The sequence below is a fragment of the Nerophis lumbriciformis genome, linkage group LG03 (genome assembly GCF_033978685.3).
Source record: "Nerophis lumbriciformis linkage group LG03, RoL_Nlum_v2.1, whole genome shotgun sequence".
NCBI classification, from domain to species: domain Eukaryota; kingdom Metazoa; phylum Chordata; class Actinopteri; order Syngnathiformes; family Syngnathidae; genus Nerophis; species Nerophis lumbriciformis.
Window position 1 is genome coordinate 11,960,001 of NC_084550.2, and position 19,282 is coordinate 11,979,282.

The following is a 19,282-nucleotide window of genomic DNA, read 5'->3' on the forward strand; positions in this document are numbered from 1 at the left end:
TTCCTCGTGAACACCCAGTGGGTGTCAGTTTGCACATACTTTTCAGAGGTGCTAAATAAAACGCAAAATAATGCTCCAAAAAAGTAGTGATGAGTGTTGATAAATCCCATTGCATGCGCTAAATCAGGGGTCGGCAACCCAAAATGATGAAAGAGCCATATTGGACCAAAAATACAAAAAAAAAATCTGTCTGGAGCCACAAAAAATTAAAAGCCATATTACATACAGATAGTGTGTCATGAGATATAAATTGAATTAAGAGGACTTAAAGGAAACTAAATGACCTCAAATATAGCTACAAATGAGGCATTATGATGCAATATGTACATATAGCTAGCCTAAATAGCATGTTAGCATCGATTAGCTTGCAGTCATGCAGTGACCAAATACCGGTATGTCTGATTAGCACTCCAACAAGTCAATAACATCAACAAAACTCACCTTTCATGCACAACCTTAAAAGTTTGGTGGACAAAATGAGACAGAAAAAGAAGTGGCATAAAACACGTCCTAGAAAGTTATACATGTAAACAAACTACGGTGAGTTCAAGGACCGCCAAAATTAGTAGGACAAAACGGCGCTCGCCAAATACTCGAAGCAGTGAAGCATGTTTAATATAAACAGTGTGCTTTATAACAATTAGGGAGGTTTGTCCTCCTACAGAAACCATATTAAAACAAAAAATAGATTGTTTTCCCCTCATCTTTTTCCATTTTTCATACATTTCTGAAAAAGCTCCAGAGAGCCACTAGGGCGGCGGTCGGCAGCCGCGGGTTGCTGACCCCTGCGCTAAATAATTGAATTTGCATCTCTCTTCCAATTACAGATTCGATCTCTACATGTTTGCTGTCTTAAGAAGACAACAGAACTCTTTCACGCCTCAAAATTCCACTCAATATTTATCAAAATCACTAGAGATGTCCCATAATGGCTTTTTTGCCGATATCCGATATTGTCCAACTCTTAATTACCGATTCCGATTTCAACCGATACCGATATATACAGTCGTGGAATTAACACATTATTATGCCTAATTTTGCTGTGATGCCCTGCTGGATGCATTAAACAATGTAACAAGGTTTTCCAAAATAAATCAACTCAAGTTATGGAAAAAAAATGCCAACATGGCACTGCCATGTTTATTATTAAAGTCACAAAGTGCATTATTTTTTTTTTTACATGCCTCAAAACAGCAGCTTGGAATTTGGGACATGAGCATGAGGAGGTTGAGGCGGGCGGGGTTGGGGGGGGGGTAGCGGGGTGTGTGTATTGTAGCGTCCCGGAAGAGCTAGTGCTGCGATGGGATTCTGGGTATTTGTCCTGTTGTGTTTATGTTGTGTTACGGTGCGGATGTTCTCCCGAAACGTGTTTGTCATTCTTGTTTGGTGTGGGTTCACAGTGTGGCGCATATTTGTAACAGTGTTAAAGTTGTTTATACGGCCACCCTCAGTGTGACCTGTATGGCTGTTGACCAAGTATGCCGGCACGCAAAGGCAGTGCCTTTAAGGTTTATTGGCGCTCTGTACTTCTCCCTACAGCGGTGTTTTAAAAAGTCATACATTTTACTTTTTGAAACCGATACCGACAATTTCCGATATCACATTTTAAAGCATTTATAGGCCGATAATATCGGCAGTCCGATATTATCGGACATCTCTAAAAAATCACATGAATTTCGGTAAATGTTCTTCCCATGTAGTTTTTGTGTAATGCTGCTAGCTAACAAACCAAAATAAGATACCTTTCAACTTTTGGTGCTAAAAGGAGAAATAGTTTGCCGTTCAACTTTGCTTCATTGCAATATTTTGCGATTATTCCGTATGCTCAATAAACTAAATGTTTCCATCACTTTGCAGCTCTACTTTTGTGTTTATGTGTGTGCGGAATGTCCACAGCTGTGCGTTCTGACATTTTACTTTGAAAGATCATAAAGAGTCTGATCATCATATAAAAAGCAGCCCACATTTGAGGCTACATTTAATCCACAACATATTGAGACACACATTTTGTTTCCTTCCCTGGCTCGATCCCCAGTGGATCTCCCACACCGATAAAAGACAAAACGCCAAATGTTTGCTATGTTTAAGCCAATCAGCCATGGTGTTATTCCGGAACGTGCTAGCTCACATTAGCATTATACAGGAAGACGCTGTGACGTAGGGTAGTACGGGTATACCGGTACTGGTATAGTATCGCGGTACTAATGAATCAAAAACGGTACTATACTCTGTTTGAATAGTACCAGTTCTTGGGCGTCGTCACGTCATAACATTGCTGGTTTTGCGAGCAGGGGAGCATGTTCGGCAGCGCACAATCACTGAGTACTTACACGCAGACACAGTGTGTAGACGGGAAAGGGAGAACGGACGCATTTTGGCTTAAAAACTAACGATAAAGGTGAAATTATAACACTGAAACTGTCCTCAGGAAGAGGTGCTTCAAGACATGTATCTTACAAGTATCATTATCACTGCAGGACGAGGAATAACTAAACATGCTTCACTACACACTATAGAAGGATACAATAGCTAACCGCTAACAGCAAGCTAGCACCCCTGAATGTAAACAAATGCCATTGGTGGATCTACACCTGACATCCACTGTAATGATACCAAGTACAATAGCGTATCTAGTCGATACTACTATGATTACATCGATATTAATCATCACAAAATCTTTTTTCCATATTTTTAAATTCATATTATGTTTATAAACTCAGGAAATATGTCCCTGGTCACATGAGGACTTTGAATATGACCAATGTATGATCCTGTAACGACTTGGTATCGGATCGATACCCAAATTTTGTGGTATCATTCAAAACTAATGTAAAGTATCCAAACAGAAGATTAAGTGATTATTACATTTTAACAGAAGTGTAGATAGAACATGTTGAAACGGAAAATAAGCAGATATTAACAGTAAATGAACAAGTGGGTTAATAATCAAATTTTACAGCTCGTCCTTTAAAATGTTGACAAAATAGAATGGAAAATGACACAATATGTCATACTTGCCAACCCTCACGGATTTTCCGGGAGACTCCCGAAATTCAGCGCCTCTCCCGAAAACCTCCCGGGACAAATTTTCTCCCGAAATTCAGGCGGAGCTGGAAGCCACGCCCCCTCCAGCTCCATGCAGACCTGAGTGACGTCAGGTGCGCAACACCACGTAAATCGTTGGCCAACCAAAAAGTAACCCCAGTACGCTATAGCCAACATTCACCAGGAGATGGCAACAGACAAACATAGATAACTCTATTAAATTATTCCCCTTTTAGAAATGTATAGAAGTTACTCAAAATAAATAAACAACCCAACCAAAAAATGCAGCAGCTCAATTAAAAAACTGTACTTAAGCCACATTATTTATTTATTTATTTTTAGTACTGAACTCTTAACCCTCATTTGTAAAAAAATAACATGCTTATTATACAAGCAGTATTTGTACACCTTTAACACAGATTTTTATACTGTCTTCAGAGATTCAGTTTTTTTGGTGGTACTCGAAACCTTTCTGGGTACCTGCGAAAGGGTGTTCAGCATGGTTAGAAAAATAGTGACAGAGAATAGAACAAGGATGGACAATTCAACCCTTAACTCAACAATGAGTAGATGAGTGTTATGTGTGTGTATATGTGTAAATAAATGAACACTGAAATTCAAGTATTTCTTTTATATATATATATATATATTAAAATAAATATACAGCTAGAATTCACTGAAAGTCAAGTATTTCTTATATATATATGTATATATATATGTATATATGTATGAAATACTTGACTTGGTGAATTCTAGCTGTAAATATACTCCTCCCCTCTTAGCCCCGCCCCCAACCACGCCCCCCGAAATCGGAGGTCTCAAGGTTGGCAAGTATGCAATATGTTACTGCATATGTCAGCAGACTAAATTAGGAGCCTTTGTTTGTTTACTTACAAATAAAAGACAAGTTGTCTAGTATGTTCACTATTTTATTTAAGGACAAAAATTGTTCTTTGATTGCAATAAGAAACATATGTTTAATGTACCGTAAGATTTTTTTGTTAAAATAAAGCCAATAATGCCTTTTTTGTGTGATCCCCTTTATTTAGAAAAGTACCGAAAAGTATCGAAATACAATTTGGTACCGGTACTACAATATTGGTATATTGGGACAACCCTACTGTGACTTTGAGGCAAAACAGGACACATTAAACCACAATAAAGACACCTAATAGGAACAATTATGTCTTTAAAAAGGCAATAGTGCCCTTTTAAATATGTGTATATATAATAATAATAATAATACATTTTATTTATTAAGGCGTCTTTCTGGGCACTCAAGGACACCGTACAAAATCAAAACAATAAAATCAAATTGGATAAAAACAACAAAGGTAGAGAAGAAAAGATGATTACAATGAATAAGCAGTCAGGAATAGGTGTGTTTTGAGTCTTGATTTGAAGAGGGATATTGAGTCTTAAGTTACGAAGGTCTGGTGGAAAAAGTTCTCCCATTAACAAGTTGTGGTCAACGCTTTTCACGGCTGGCCTGGGAACGCCTCGGGATCCCTCTGGAAGAGCTGGACGAAGTGGCTGGGGAGAGGGAAGTCTGGGCTTCCCTGCTTAGGCTGCTGCCCCCGCGACCCGACCTCGGATAAGCGGAATATGGATGGATGGATGGTTTGATTAATCTAGTGACATTTTTTATTGTATTTTATCATTGGGATTCATTGTGTACAAGGCCCCATAAATACGTTTAAATGTGATGTAAATTATTGTGACAACTAAGAACATTTTTAATTTGATTATATCTTATTCTATTTTTAGGATCCATTGATTATTTTTTTCTGACTAATTGCAAAAACTTAAAATTTGGTGATGTCTATTATATTTAATTTTAATTTGGGGATTTATCAGTGTACTGTGCACCATGTTATTGTATTAATAGTAATGTGATCATTGTGAAACAATACAATATTTATATTGTATTTTATTCTTAAAATCCATTATGCTGTACAGTGCACCATGTTAACGTATTAATACACAAGCAAAATAAAAGTTAAAAATAATGTGAACGGCGCCAACTGTAAAGAGAAACCCTGTTATTTAAAGATGGTGATTTAAATGGTATTTAATCCTATTGTATTTTTTATGGACCTTGTCGGAGGCAGATAATTACATATATCCGAATTTAAGTGTTATTTCTTTTTATTTCATAATCATATTACAAAACAGCTAGTGTTTTTCTTCCAAATGTGGTCTTTTGGTTGTCTGCAAAACTGTGTGCTTAACCTTGAAGTGAGGAATGTTAAAGAGAGAGATAATAAGCATGTGTTTTGGCTAGTGAGACATGACTGCCAGGGGGGGAGGAAGAGAGACTTAAGAGGAGAGGGGGTTTGGTCAAGGGGGCAGACCATCTTAGCGGTGCGATTGAATGTTCTATGCTGGACTGGTCTCAATGTATATATGCAAAGCTTTGCAAATATATTACAAAATACCTATTCTGTCTCTGGTGGTTTTTCTACTCAGTTTTAAGTGTCGTAAAGAGCTTGGGAGCGACTTGTGACTTGAATTCCCTGGGAGGAACAACTGGTCCAAAACGCAACAACCTCCATTTTATTTTAATTTTGGGATTCACAATTGTTATAATTGTAAGAAAAATATACAGTTTGTCTTACCGTGATGCTGTAATGTCTCTATTGACTACACACTAAAGTACAATCACTAACACTACACTGCAAAAACTGAAATCTAAATAAGATTAAATATCTCAAATAAGGGTGATATTTGCTTATTTTCTGTCTGTTAAGATCATTCTTCTCACTAAGCAGATTTTTATGTTAGAGTGTTTTACTTGTTTTAAGTGTGATCTCAGTAAGATATTACAGCTTGTAGCTGAGATTTGATGACCTATATTGAGTAAAACATGCTTGAAGCTAGAATATCAACTGTTGCAAAGCTGTGTCATCAACACTCACAAGTATAAAACTACTTTTTTAAAGTAATCATTTCTTATTTCAAGCATGGAAAAAAAATGACTTTGACACAATTGTGTCTCATAATTAAAACGGATGACAGCCAAATGGACTTTGCTGTTTTATTTTCAATGAAACAGTATAAAATATGTACTCTTATAGTAGTACAGTTATTAGTGAGAATATACTTATTTTAAGGTATTTTGGGGTTCATTGAGGTTAGCTAATTTTACTTTTTTTGGAAAGTCTTGACAAGCCAAATTTTATTGTTCTATTGGCAGATAATTTTGCTTAGTTCAAATAAAATACCCCTCATTTTTGTATTTTTTTTTTCTGGTTTTTGAACACTGACTTTTTGCAGTGTACATGAATAAAAATGATATCAAAAACATGAGTTTTAATCGTGTTGGTGCACAGTAAAAAAAAAAAGCTCAGATTTTACGTCAGCCAAATTCCCAGACAAGACGTTGGATTTTAAGCTTGCTTGTGTCTAACGAGTCTGTTTTTTGTCAACTTTGAAGCGGCGCTCTGCAACCTATTAGCTGTTGCATCACAAAGTGGAAATGTGGAAGACAAATGGAAATGCCATCGCTGGTCACCAAGAGAGAGAAAGGGAGGGTAAAGGGGGCACAAAGGAGAGAGGGAAAAAAACAACAATAAGCAGCAACGAAAGACAATGTTGGACTATTTTGTGCATTGGTAACTACGCATTTGATTGGATTGATGCAGTGAGATTGCCCTGCGATGAGGTGGCGACTTGTCCAGGGTGTACCCCGCCTTCCGCCCGATTGTAGCTGAGATAGGCTCCAGCGCCCCCGCGACCCCGAAGGGAATAAGCGGTAGAAAATGGATGGATGGATGCAGTGAGATTGCCATTTATGGGTGTTTTTTTCTTATAACATTTTGTTACAGTACACTCGTCCGGGGGTCGGCAACCCAAAACGTTGAAAGAGCCATTTTGGACCAAAAATACAAAAGTCTGGAGCCGCAAAAAAGGAAAAGCTGCATATAAGTGTTATAATGAAGGCAACACATGACATAAGTGCCTATATTAGCTATAATAGCCTACTATAAAAATGACTATGTGTCTTCGTTGACAGAAATGTTGAAATTTTATATTTATTCTACACATTTTTACAACATTAGAAACCATTAGTAAATCAGTGGCTACTCAGGTGAGATAACTCCTGGAAATTACTGGCTTTTAATGGCAAAAAGGTATAGATGTGTGTGTCCAAATTAAAGCAATATTTTAATATATTTATTACAATCTTTGGCAAGCTAGGTAATGTTTGCTGTGGTCTGGAACAACATGGCACACAAACAACTATCAGCAATGCAGCCAATATAACACAGATAATGTGTCATGAGACATACAAAACTAAATTATATGCAAAGAGGATAAAAGTAAAGGATATTAAATGAGCTCAAATATACCTACAGATGAGGCATAATGATGCAATATGTCATACTTGCCAACTTTGAGACCTCCGATTTCGGGGGGTGGGGGCGTGGTTAAGAGGGGAGGAGTATATTTACAGCTAGAATTCACCAAGTCAAGTATTTCATACATATATATATATATATATATATATATACACACATACATATACATACATATCTACATCCTGAAAATATGCAAACAAAACTGTGTTTAGATAATTGATACTTCAAACTTGCATAAATAAATCTTAAGGAATATAACATAACTTGGCTTCTGAGAGCTTCAAAATGTAATGAATAAAATGCTAAAGTTGTTGATAAACAAGCAATTATTTTAATAATTAAATATGGTCATTTTAAATGAATTATGATCATTTAAAATGATTTCAAATATGTTTATTTTAATGTATAATTCTAATGTCTGGATGTAATAAGGAGTCAGAAAAAATACAAACAAAAATAATTAATTTTGATGTTTTAAGCAAAATATAGTAAAAATGTATTTAGTTGTTTTTTTTTAAATTAATAAATATATTTATTTTTAGGTAAGATAAACATAATACAATTTATCTCTTGTCTGGATGATTAAGTTCTTGTCACCTTGTTGTCCTACCGTCGTGAAAAAAGGCTGTCCTCACTCAGGTCCGCATGGAGCTGGAGGGGGCGTGGCCTCCAGCTCCGGCTGAAAATCGGGAGATTTTCGGGAGAATATTTGTCCCGGGATGTTTTCGGGAGAGGCGCTGAATTTCGGGAGTCTCCCGGAAAATTCGGGAGGGTTGGCAAGTATGCAATATGTACATACAGCTAGCCTACATAGCATGTTAGCATTGATTAGCTTGCAGTCATGCACTGACCAAATATGCCTGATTAGCGCTCAAACAAGTCAATAACATCAACCAAGCGCACCTTTGTGCATTCACGCACAGTGTAAAACGTTTGGTGGACAAAATGAGACAAAGGAGTGGAAGATTGTAAACAAACTGTTACGTCACAGTCCACACTTTGGTGAGTTCAAGGACCGCCGTAATTAATAGGACAAAACGATGTTCACCAAAATGCTCTCATCAGTGAAGCGTACACACAAACATATTAAACAGTGGGCTTTCTAATAATTGGGAAGGTTTGTGTCATGCTTGTCCTCAAATAAAAAAACATAATGAGACAAAAAAAAAAAAAATTCCCCCCATCTTTTTCCATTTTCAATCTTTTTTTAAAAAAGCTCCAGGGAGCCACTTGGGTGTCGCTAAAGAGCCGCAGGTTGCTGACGCCCACCCTAGTCGTAGCAGTGGTTGTGACCCCCACAGTGCAGGAGACAGCAGGCACAGGCAGCATGCAGGTGAAGATTATTTAATGCCAAAAAAGTCCAAATACAAACATTAATACAGCACAGTTGAGAAATGCACCCAACAAGCAGAGGGAAAGCTGTGCATGAAAAAAATACTGGTCCAAAATAAAGTGCAGCTGGGAAAATGCACGGGAAAGCTGTGCATGAAACAACAAGCTTTTAGGAAGAGTTTATAGCAAACAAACACAAAGCAAATAATCTGAATAAAACCAACCGTATTCTTCCGCACCTCCAATAATGATCCCACACTGACTAAGAAGTGACACTGGCTTTTAAGGCCCCTCAAGAGAGACTTGGCAGCAGGTCTAACACATAATTGCTAATCACCTGCAGGTGATGATAATGGCGCTTAGAAGCAGAGGTGAAGCTACTGCAGGTCAGCACAAACCAAACAGGAAGTAGGACCAAAATAACAGTGCAAAACAGGAAATGAACCCAAAACACAGAAATAAGCATCTATATATAACATGATATACCATTTTATATCCCTATATATTATTATATAACATGATATACCATTGTATGTACTGTTATATAGCATGGTATACCGTTTTATACCACTATATACTATTATATAACATGATATACCATTTTACTGTATACTATGGTATACTTTTATGTAACATGATATACCATTTAACTGTATAATATGGTATATCATATGACATGATATACCATTGTATACCACTATATACATTATATAACATGATATATAATTGTATACCACTATATACCTATATATAACAAGATATACCATTTTATACCACCATCAGAGGTGGGTAGAGTAGCCAGAAATTGTACTCAAGTAAGAGTACTGTTACTTTAGAGATTTATTACTCAAGTAAAAGTAAGGAGTAGTCACCCAAATATTCACTTGAGTAAAAGTAAAAAGTATGTTGTGAAAAAACTACTCAAGTACTGAGTAACTGATGAGTAACATACACACACATATATATATATATATATATATATATATATATATATATATATATATATATATATATATATATATATATATATACACACACATTTATATATATATATATATATATATATATATATATACACACACATTTATATATATATATATATAATTTATATTTATTTATTTTGCCGTTTTTGTTTACATGTTAAAGGTGTTTTAATGAATATACATGCATGTTTAACACATATAGATTCCTTTCTTTCATGAAGACAAGAATATAAGTTGGTGTATTACCTGATTCTGATGACTTGCATTGATTGGAATCAGACAGTAGTGATGATAGCGTCCACGTTTTCAAATGGAGGAGAAAAAAGTTCCTCCTTTCTGTCTAATACCACATGAAAGTGGTTGATTTTTGGCATCTTATTTGTCCAGCTTCCATATTCGTTTTTATATACTTTACAAGAAATACATTGGCGGCAAACTCCGTAGCTTGCTAGCTTGTTTGCGCTGGCTTTCGGAGACTCTTGTTTTGAAAGCGCAGGCGTGATGGAGCGGCACTTTTATTGTGAAGACAGGAACTGTGCAGTCAGTCTTTAGGCTTTTGACGGGATGTACGGTTGAAATAAAAGGGTCTTTTTTCCTTCACACTTTTGATTGATTGATTGAAACTTTTATTAGTAGATTGCACAGTACAGTATATATTCCGTACAATTGACCACTAAATGGTAACACCCCAATAAGTTTTTCAACTTGTTTAAGTCAGGTCATGTGACCGCCTGGCTCTGTTTGATTGGTCCAACGTCACCAGTGACTGCATCTGATTGGTGGAACGGAGTGAACGTCACCAGTGACTGTATTTGTTGAAACGCAGGCACTATGAAGGTCTGTCTGACAGACCAAAACAAACAAAGCGTGCATTAACAGATCGATAAAAAATAGTAGCGAGTAGCGAGTTGAATGTAGATAAAAGTAGCGGAGTAAAAGTAGCGTTTCTTCTCTATAAATATACTCAAGTAAAAGTAAAAGTATGTTGCAATAAAACTACTCTTAGAAGTACAATTTATCCCAAAAGTTACTCAAGTAGATGTAACGGAGTAAATGTAGCGCGTTACTACCCACCTCTGACCACCATATACTACTATATTGTATAACATGATATACCATTTTATATCTCTAATAACTAAAGTTCCTTGGGTGAATAATTTAAAGTCACTACACCGGTATGTTTTAGCGCTTTCATGGCGAGTTTACTGACAGATATAAGTAGGAACTTTACACTACTTTATATTAGAAATGGCAACAGCGGAGGATGAATGTCCCATAACAAGAAGATAGAGAAAAAGAAGAAGCGTATCGACTACGGAGTCGGCACGGACTACAAAGGCGGATGCGCACAATTTTTCTGGATTTATGCAGATCCCAAATACAGATCAGCAGTGTTGCGTTTGGACCAGTTGATCCTCCCAGGGAATTCAGGTCGCTGGTCGCTCCCAAGCTCTTTACGACACTTAAAGCTGAGTAGAACCACCAGAGACAGAATAGGTATTTTGTAATATATTTGCAAAGCTTTGTAAACATACTGAGACCAGTCCAGCATAGAACATTCAATCGCGCAGCTAAGATGGTCTGCCCTCCAAAATGGAAACCCTCTATTCTATATAGTCTCTCTCTCCCACCCTCGCAGTCTTGTCCCTCCAGCCCAAACACATGCCCATTGTCCTCCGCACCTGGACATAAGAATAGATAAGAAGAAAGAGTATCTCTCTTTCTTACATTCCACACTCAAGGTTAGCACACAGTATTTGCAGACAACCAAAAGACCACAATTGGAAGAAAAACACTAGCTGTTTTGTAATATGATTATGAAATTAAAGAAGTAACACTTAAATACGGATATATGTAAATATCTGCCTCCGACAGCAGGTATCAGAAGGTATTGCGTAATTTGCATAATATTGCGAAACAAAACGCCAGATAATATGTCTAAATGTTTTTTATATAATAATATAAGAATATAAATATATATATATATATATATATATAAATAATAATAATTTAAAAAATATATACATTACAGACCAAAAGTTTGGACACACCTTCTCATTCAATGCGTTTCCTTCATTTTCATGACTATTTACATTGTAGATTGTCACTGAAGGCATCAAAACTATGAATGAACACACAAACAAAAAAAGTCATTGTGGAGGGGGGCGTGGCCTGCGGGCCTGCCGCGGAGCGGGGTGTGCAAGGACCGGCCTCGAAGACAGCGGCAGGTGAGTAGATTGCCCGGCTGGGCCTTGTTATCTAATCACCTGTCACCTTCATTAGCAGCAGCCGGAGCGAGACAAGGACTGAAAAGTCAATCGCTCCATGCGTGCATGCAAATAAAAATACTTTATTCAAACTGTACACCGGGCTCACGGAAGATCTATCGGACTCAGGAGAACCCACACACCATAGAGAGACGTCCACAGTCATATGTCCACTGATGTTAAAAAAAACTCTACACTCTGAGTCTATTTTACAATTTCATTTTTTTTCCTCGTGCACTAATTGACTGAAAGAGCGTGCACTTGCCGGTTTGCGTTATCGATGGGAAAATGCATTTTTAGACAATATGATTTGCCTGAGCGGATAGGAGACCCTGAGAGTAACAAGCGGTAGAAAATGGATGGATGGATGGGCTAGAAAGGACAGATTAAACAAATAATAATTTAAATAAATGAATAAAAACAATTTTTACTCGGGACTAACCGCAGGCCAGATTTTGGACGTCGGCGGGCCGCATTCGGCCCCCGGGCCATAGTTTGGGGACCCCTGCACTGCAAAAAGTCAGTGTTCAAAAACAAGGGAAAAAAATACAAAAATGAGGGGTATTTTACTTGAACTAAGCAAAATTATCTGCCAATAGAACAAGGAAATTTGGCTTGTCAAGACTTTCCAAAACAAGTAAAATTAGCTAACCTCAATGAACCCAAAAATACCTTAAAATAAGTATATTCTCACTAAGTGCACATTTCTTGGTAGAAAAAAAAGAGACATTTTTGCTCAATATGTTGAAAAATATTCTTAAATGAAGTAAATGCTAGTGCCATTATCTTGACATAATGATATGCGCTCGGCATTACATTTCTTGAAACCAGCAAACTTATACTAAAAACTAATTTATTGTTCTTAATGGAAAGGCAACAAGGCAACCGCTTGTTACTCTCGGGGTCTCCTAGCCGCTCAGGCAAATCATATTATCTAAAAATGCATTTTTCCATGGATAACATGACATCATCGCGCCAAGTGCGTGCTCTTTCAGTCAATTAGTGCGCATATATACAGCCTGGTCCCCGGCCAAAAAATGTTTTAATTGTAATTTTGAGGAATTTATCTGAATGTGCATGAACTATTTCTGTTCAAAATTGTTTAAACTGTTTATATATTATCTGTCAGTTTACTGTACTGTGCCAACTGTACTACTATATGAGTATGTATTTACTATTGTTTCATTGAAAATAAAACAGCAAAGTCCATTTGGCTGTCATCTGTTTTAATTATGAGACACAATTGTGTCAAAGTCATGATTTTTTTATTTCACGCTTGAAATAAGAAATGATTACTTTAAAAAAGTAGTTTTATACTTGTGAGTGTTGATGACACAGCTTTGCAACAGTTGATATTCTAGTTTCAAGCATGTTTTACTCAATATAGGTCATCAAATCTCAGCAACAAGCTGTAATATCTTACTGAGATCATTTAGGACCAAAACCCTTAAAACAAGTAAAACACTCGAACATAAAATCTGCTTAGTGAGAAGAATTATCTTATCAGACAGAAAATAAACAAATATCACCCTTATTTGAGATATTTAATCTTACTTAGATTGCAGTGTTTGCAGTGTGGTATAGAGTGTTTCAAGTATTGATGGTTTGTGTCTTCTTAGGAGGCAATGATCCATAGTGATGGCACAGGGAAGGAAACACACACACATGTTCCAAAATAATCATGTATCATTCAAATTCCCACACAAGTAGTCACACACACACACACACACACTGCAAAAACTGAAATCTAAGTAAGATTAAATATCTCAAATAAGGGTGATATTTGCTTATTTTCTGTCTGATAAGATAATTCTTCTCACTAAGCAGATTTTATGTTAGAGTGTTTTACTTGTTTTAAGTGTTTTGGTCCTAAATGATCTCAGTAAGATATTACAGCTTGTTGCTGAGATTTGATGACCTATATTGAGTAAAACATGCTTGGAACTAGAATATCAACTGTTGCAAAGCTGTGTCATCAACACTCACAAGTATAAAACTACTTTTTTAAAGTAATCATTTCTTATTTTAAGGATGAAAAAAGAAAATTATGACTTTGACACAATTGTGTCTCATAATTAAAACAGATGACAGCCAAATGGACTTTGCTGTTTTATTTTCAATGAAACAATAGAAAATACGTACTCATATAGTAGTACAGTTGGCACAGTACAGTAAACTGACAGTTAATATTTAAACATTTAACATTTCTAACAATTTTGAACAGAAATAGTTCACGCACATTCAGATAAATTATTCGAAATTACAATTAAAAACATTTTGGCCGGGGGCCGGGCTGTATATATGCGCACTAATTGACTGAAAGAGCACGCACTTGGTGCGATGATGTCATGTTATCCATGGAAAAATGCATCTTTAGATTTGCCTGAGCGGCTAGGAGACCCCGAGAGTAACAAGCGGTTGCCTTGTTGAATTTCCATTAAGAACAATAAATTAGTTTTTAGTATAAGTTCGCTGGTTTCAAAAAATGAAACGAGCGCATATCATTTTGTCAAGATAATGGCACATTTACTTAATTTAAGAACATTTTTCAACATATTGAGCAAAAAGGTCTCATTAAATATGTCATTGGGGACTAAAATCTCCTTTTAAGAATACCAAGGATAGCTGAATGGTTAAAGCAGCTAGCTCCCAATCAAGGGGTTCTGGGTTCAATCCCAGTCAGGTCACTCTACAACTACTATATATCCACTAAGAGCAATTCATCTTTTAAATGAAAGTTTACTGAGACAGTTCTCAATTATATATGTCATTGGGGCCCAAAATCTGGTTATAATAAGACCAAGGATAGCTGAAGGGTTAAACAGCTAACTCCCAATCAAAGGGTTCTGGGTTCAATCCCAGTCAGGTCACTCTACAACTACTAAATATCCACTCAGAGCAATCAACCTTTCAATTGAAAGTTTACTGAGACAGTTCTCAATTAAATATGTCATTGGGTCCCGAAATCTGGTTACAAAAAGACCAAGGATCGCTTTTTTTTTTTCTATACCAAGAAAAGTGCACTTTTTATTAGTGAGAATATACTTATTTTAAAGGTATTTTGGGGTTCATTGAGGTTAGCTAATTTGACTTGTTTTGGAAAGTCTTGATAAACCAAATTTTCTTGTTCTATTGGCAGATAATTTTGCTTAGTTCAAATAAAATACCCCTCATTTTTGTATTTATTTTTTCTTGTTTTTGAACACTGACTTTTTGCAGTGCACACACACACACACTCAGGACACCATGTGCACTCCGGGGGCACAAAGATACACAAATCATGACATCCATTTCCTTGCACACACACCAGTAAAGTCAAGCTTAGATGGATGCCACCTGTCTGTCTGACTGTTGAATCCAAAAAGTCCTCTTGTCTTTCAATTCCTGTTCAGCGCACACACACACACACACACACACACACACACAGAAACACACACACATTCATATGTATATAGAGAGAGTGAGACTGCAGGGTGGAAGTTATCCATCACATTTTTCTTTGCCGCTCCCCATGGAGCCCTTCAGCGTCACCTCATCACATCTGCCAAAACATTTCTGGCACACTCACAGCGCTGACGGCTTTTCATTGTCTACGCACACGCACACACACACACACACACACACACACACACACACACACACACACACACACACACACACACAGTACACACACTTGAAGACCCTTCCTGTATTGACACGAGGTCCAGTTTTAAGGTCCGAGCACCTCCTGATTTCCCTCCTAGGACGCCTCTTTAAAATGGATTGTGGATTCGTAAGCGTGTCAGATTTTAGACAGAAAACATAGAATAAAATGTTATCAAGCTCCGTTGCTTAAAATCCGTAGCAATGATTGCACAAATGCTATCGCTCAGGAAAATAACCCGACAATGTCCAAGACACGATTAAAGCAACAATAAGTAAGAAGTGGACCTTAAAGTGTAACAGCTTCAAAATGTTGAGGATACTATACTGCATCTCTATTGTTGCCATAGCAACATGCTCCTACTTGCATTCAGACAATTATTTATTTATTTTTGACAAAAAATGTATATTTAAAAAAAGAACCATGTCATTTTTCCTGACGCCTCCTTTAAGCTACATGTTGCCCACAGGATGCATTTAAAGTGACAGCCTAAAAATGATGCTGATGCCAAACTGGCTTCTACTATACTGCATCTCTACTGTTGCCATAGCAACATGCTCCTACTTTCTTTAAAGTTTGGGTGGACCAGCCAGGACACCTCAATGGGTGTGTGAGTGTTAACAGCTGTTGTACAAACTTTGCTGCACACTAAACATTCAGACAATTATTATTATTTGTTTTTTTTATTCGACAAACAATATATATTTAAAAAAAATAACCCCATAATTCCTCCTGACTCCTCCTTTAAGCTGCATGTTGCCCACAGGATGCATTTAAAGTAACACAGCCTAAAAATGATGCTGATGCCAAACTGGCTTCTACTATGCTGCATCTCTATTGTTGCCATAGCAACATAATCCTACTTTCTTTGAAGTTTGGGTGGACCAGCCAGGACACCTCAATGGGTGTGTGAGTGTTAAAAGCTGTTGTACAAACTTTGCTGCACACTAAACATTCAGACAATTATTATTATTTGTTTTTTTTAATTTGACAAAAAATATATATATATTGTTTTAAAATAAATCATTCTTCCTGACTCCTCCTTTAGGCTGCATGTTGCCCACAGGATGCATTTAAAGTGACACAGCCTAAAAATGATGCTGATGCCAAACTGGCTTCTACTATATTGCATCTCTATTGTTGCCATAGCAACATACTCCTACTTTCTTTGAAGTTTGGGTGGACCAGCCAGGACACCTCAATGGGTGTGTGAGTGTTAACAGCTGTTGTACAAACTTTGCTGCACACTAAACATTCAGACAATTATTATTATTTGTTTTTTTTTATTTGACAAACAATATATATATATATTTTTTTTAAAACATAATTCCACCTGACTCCTCCTTTAAGCTGCATGTTGCCCACAGGATGCATTTAAAAGTAACGCAGCCTAAAAATGATGTTGATGCCAAACTGGCTTATACTATACTGCATCTCTACTGTTGCCATAGCAACATGCTCCTACTTACTTTAAAGTTTGGGTGGACCAGCCAGGACACCTCAATGGGTGTGTGAGTGTTAACAGCTGTTGTACAAACTTTGCTGCACACTAAACATTCAGACAATTATTATTATTTGTTTTTTTTTATTTGACAAACAATATATATATATTTTTTTTTTAAAACATAATTCCACCTGACTCCTCCTTTAAGCTGCATGTTGCCCACAGGATGCATTTAAAAGTAACGCAGCCTAAAAATGATGTTGATGCCAAACTGGCTTATACTATACTGCATCTCTACTGTTGCCATAGCAACATGCTCCTACTTACTTTAAAGTTTGGGTGGACCAGCCAGGACACCTCAATGGGTGTGTGAGTGTTAACAGCTGTTGTACAAACTTTGCTGCACACTAAACATTCAGACAATTATTATTATTTGTTTTTTTTATTCGACAAACAATATATATTTAAAAAAAATAACCCCATAATTCCTCCTGACTCCTCCTTTAAGCTGCATGTTGCCCACAGGATGCATTTAAAAGTAACGCAGTCTAAAAATGATGTTGATGCCCAACGGGCTTCTACTATACTGCATCTCTACTGTTGCCATAGCAACATGCTCCTACTTACTTTAAAGTTTGGGTGGACCAGCCAGGACACCTCAATGGGTGTGTGACTGTTAACAGCTGTTGTACAAACTTTGCTGCACACTAAACATTCAGACAATTATTATTATTTGTTTTTTTTATTTGACAAACAATATATATTTAAAAAAAATAACCCCATAATTCCTCCTGACTCCTCCTTTAAGCTGCATGTTGCCCACAGGATGCATTTAAAGTAACACAGCCTAAAAATGATGCTGATGCCAAACTGGCTTCTACTATGCTGCATCTCTATTGTTGCCATAGCAACATAATCCTACTTTCTTTGAAGTTTGGGTGGACCAGCCAGGACACCTCAATGGGTGTGTGAGTGTTAAAAGCTGTTGTACAAACTTTGCTGCACACTAAACATTCAGACAATTATTATTATTTGTTTTTTTAATTTGACAAAAAATATATACCGTATATATTGTTTTAAAATAAATCATTCTTCCTGACTCCTCCTTTAGGCTGCATGTTGCCCACAGGATGCATTTAAAGTGACACAGCCTAAAAATGATGCTGATGCCAAACTGGCTTCTACTATATTGCATCTCTATTGTTGCCATAGCAACATACTCCTACTTTCTTTGAAGTTTGGGTGGACCAGCCAGGACACCTCAATGGGTGTGTGAGTGTTAACAGCTGTTGTACAAACTTTGCTGCACACTAAACATTCAGACAATTATTATTATTTGTTTTTTTTTATTTGACAAACAATATATATATATTTTTTTTTAAACATAATTCCACCTGACTCCTCCTTTAAGCTGCATGTTGCCCACAGGATGCATTTAAAAGTAACGCAGCCTAAAAATGATGTTGATGCCAAACTGGCTTATACTATACTGCATCTCTACTGTTGCCATAGCAACATGCTCCTACTTACTTTAAAGTTTGGGTGGACCAGCCAGGACACCTCAATGGGTGTGTGAGTGTTAACAGCTGTTGTACAAACTTTGCTGCACACTAAACATTCAGACAATTATTATTATATTATTATTAGTTTTTTTTAATTTGACAAACAATATATATATATATTTTTTTAAATAACCCCAATATTCCTCCGGACTCCTCCTTAAAGCTGCATGTTGCCCACAGGATGCATTTAAAGTAACACAACCTAAAAATGATGCTGATGCCAAACTGGCTTCTACAACATTGCATCTCTATTGTTGCCATAGCAACATGCTCCTACTTTCTTTCAAGTTTGGGTGGACCAGCCAGGACACCTCTGCGGGCGTGTGACTGTTAACAGCTGTTGTACAAACTTTGCTGCACACTAAACACTCAGACAATTATTATTATTATTTTTTTTTTAATTTGACAAACAATATATACTTAAAAAAAAAAACATAATTCTTCCTGACTCCTCCTTTAAGCTGCATGTTGCCCACAGGATGCATTTAAAAGTAACACAGTCTAAAAATGATGTTGATGCCCAACGGGCTTTTACTATACTGCATCTCTACTGTTGCCATAGCAACATGCTCCTACTTACTTTAAAGTTTGGGTGAACCAGCCAGGACACCTCAATGGGTGTGTGAGTGTTAACAGCTGTTGTAC

The 19,282-nt window shown here is 36.7% G+C and overlaps 1 protein-coding gene across 1 annotated transcript in view; it reads right to left on the reverse strand.

Annotated features, from left to right (window-relative positions):
* egflam (EGF-like, fibronectin type III and laminin G domains) overlaps positions 1-9,005 on the reverse strand; it is a 192,036-nt gene extending 183,031 nt beyond the window's left edge. Inside the window, exon 1 of the mRNA XM_061933514.1 lies at positions 8,963-9,005. The gene's annotated coding sequence lies outside the window, so the exon portion shown is untranslated. The remainder of the gene's footprint in view (positions 1-8,962) is intronic.
* Between the last annotated feature and the right edge of the window lie 10,277 nt (positions 9,006-19,282).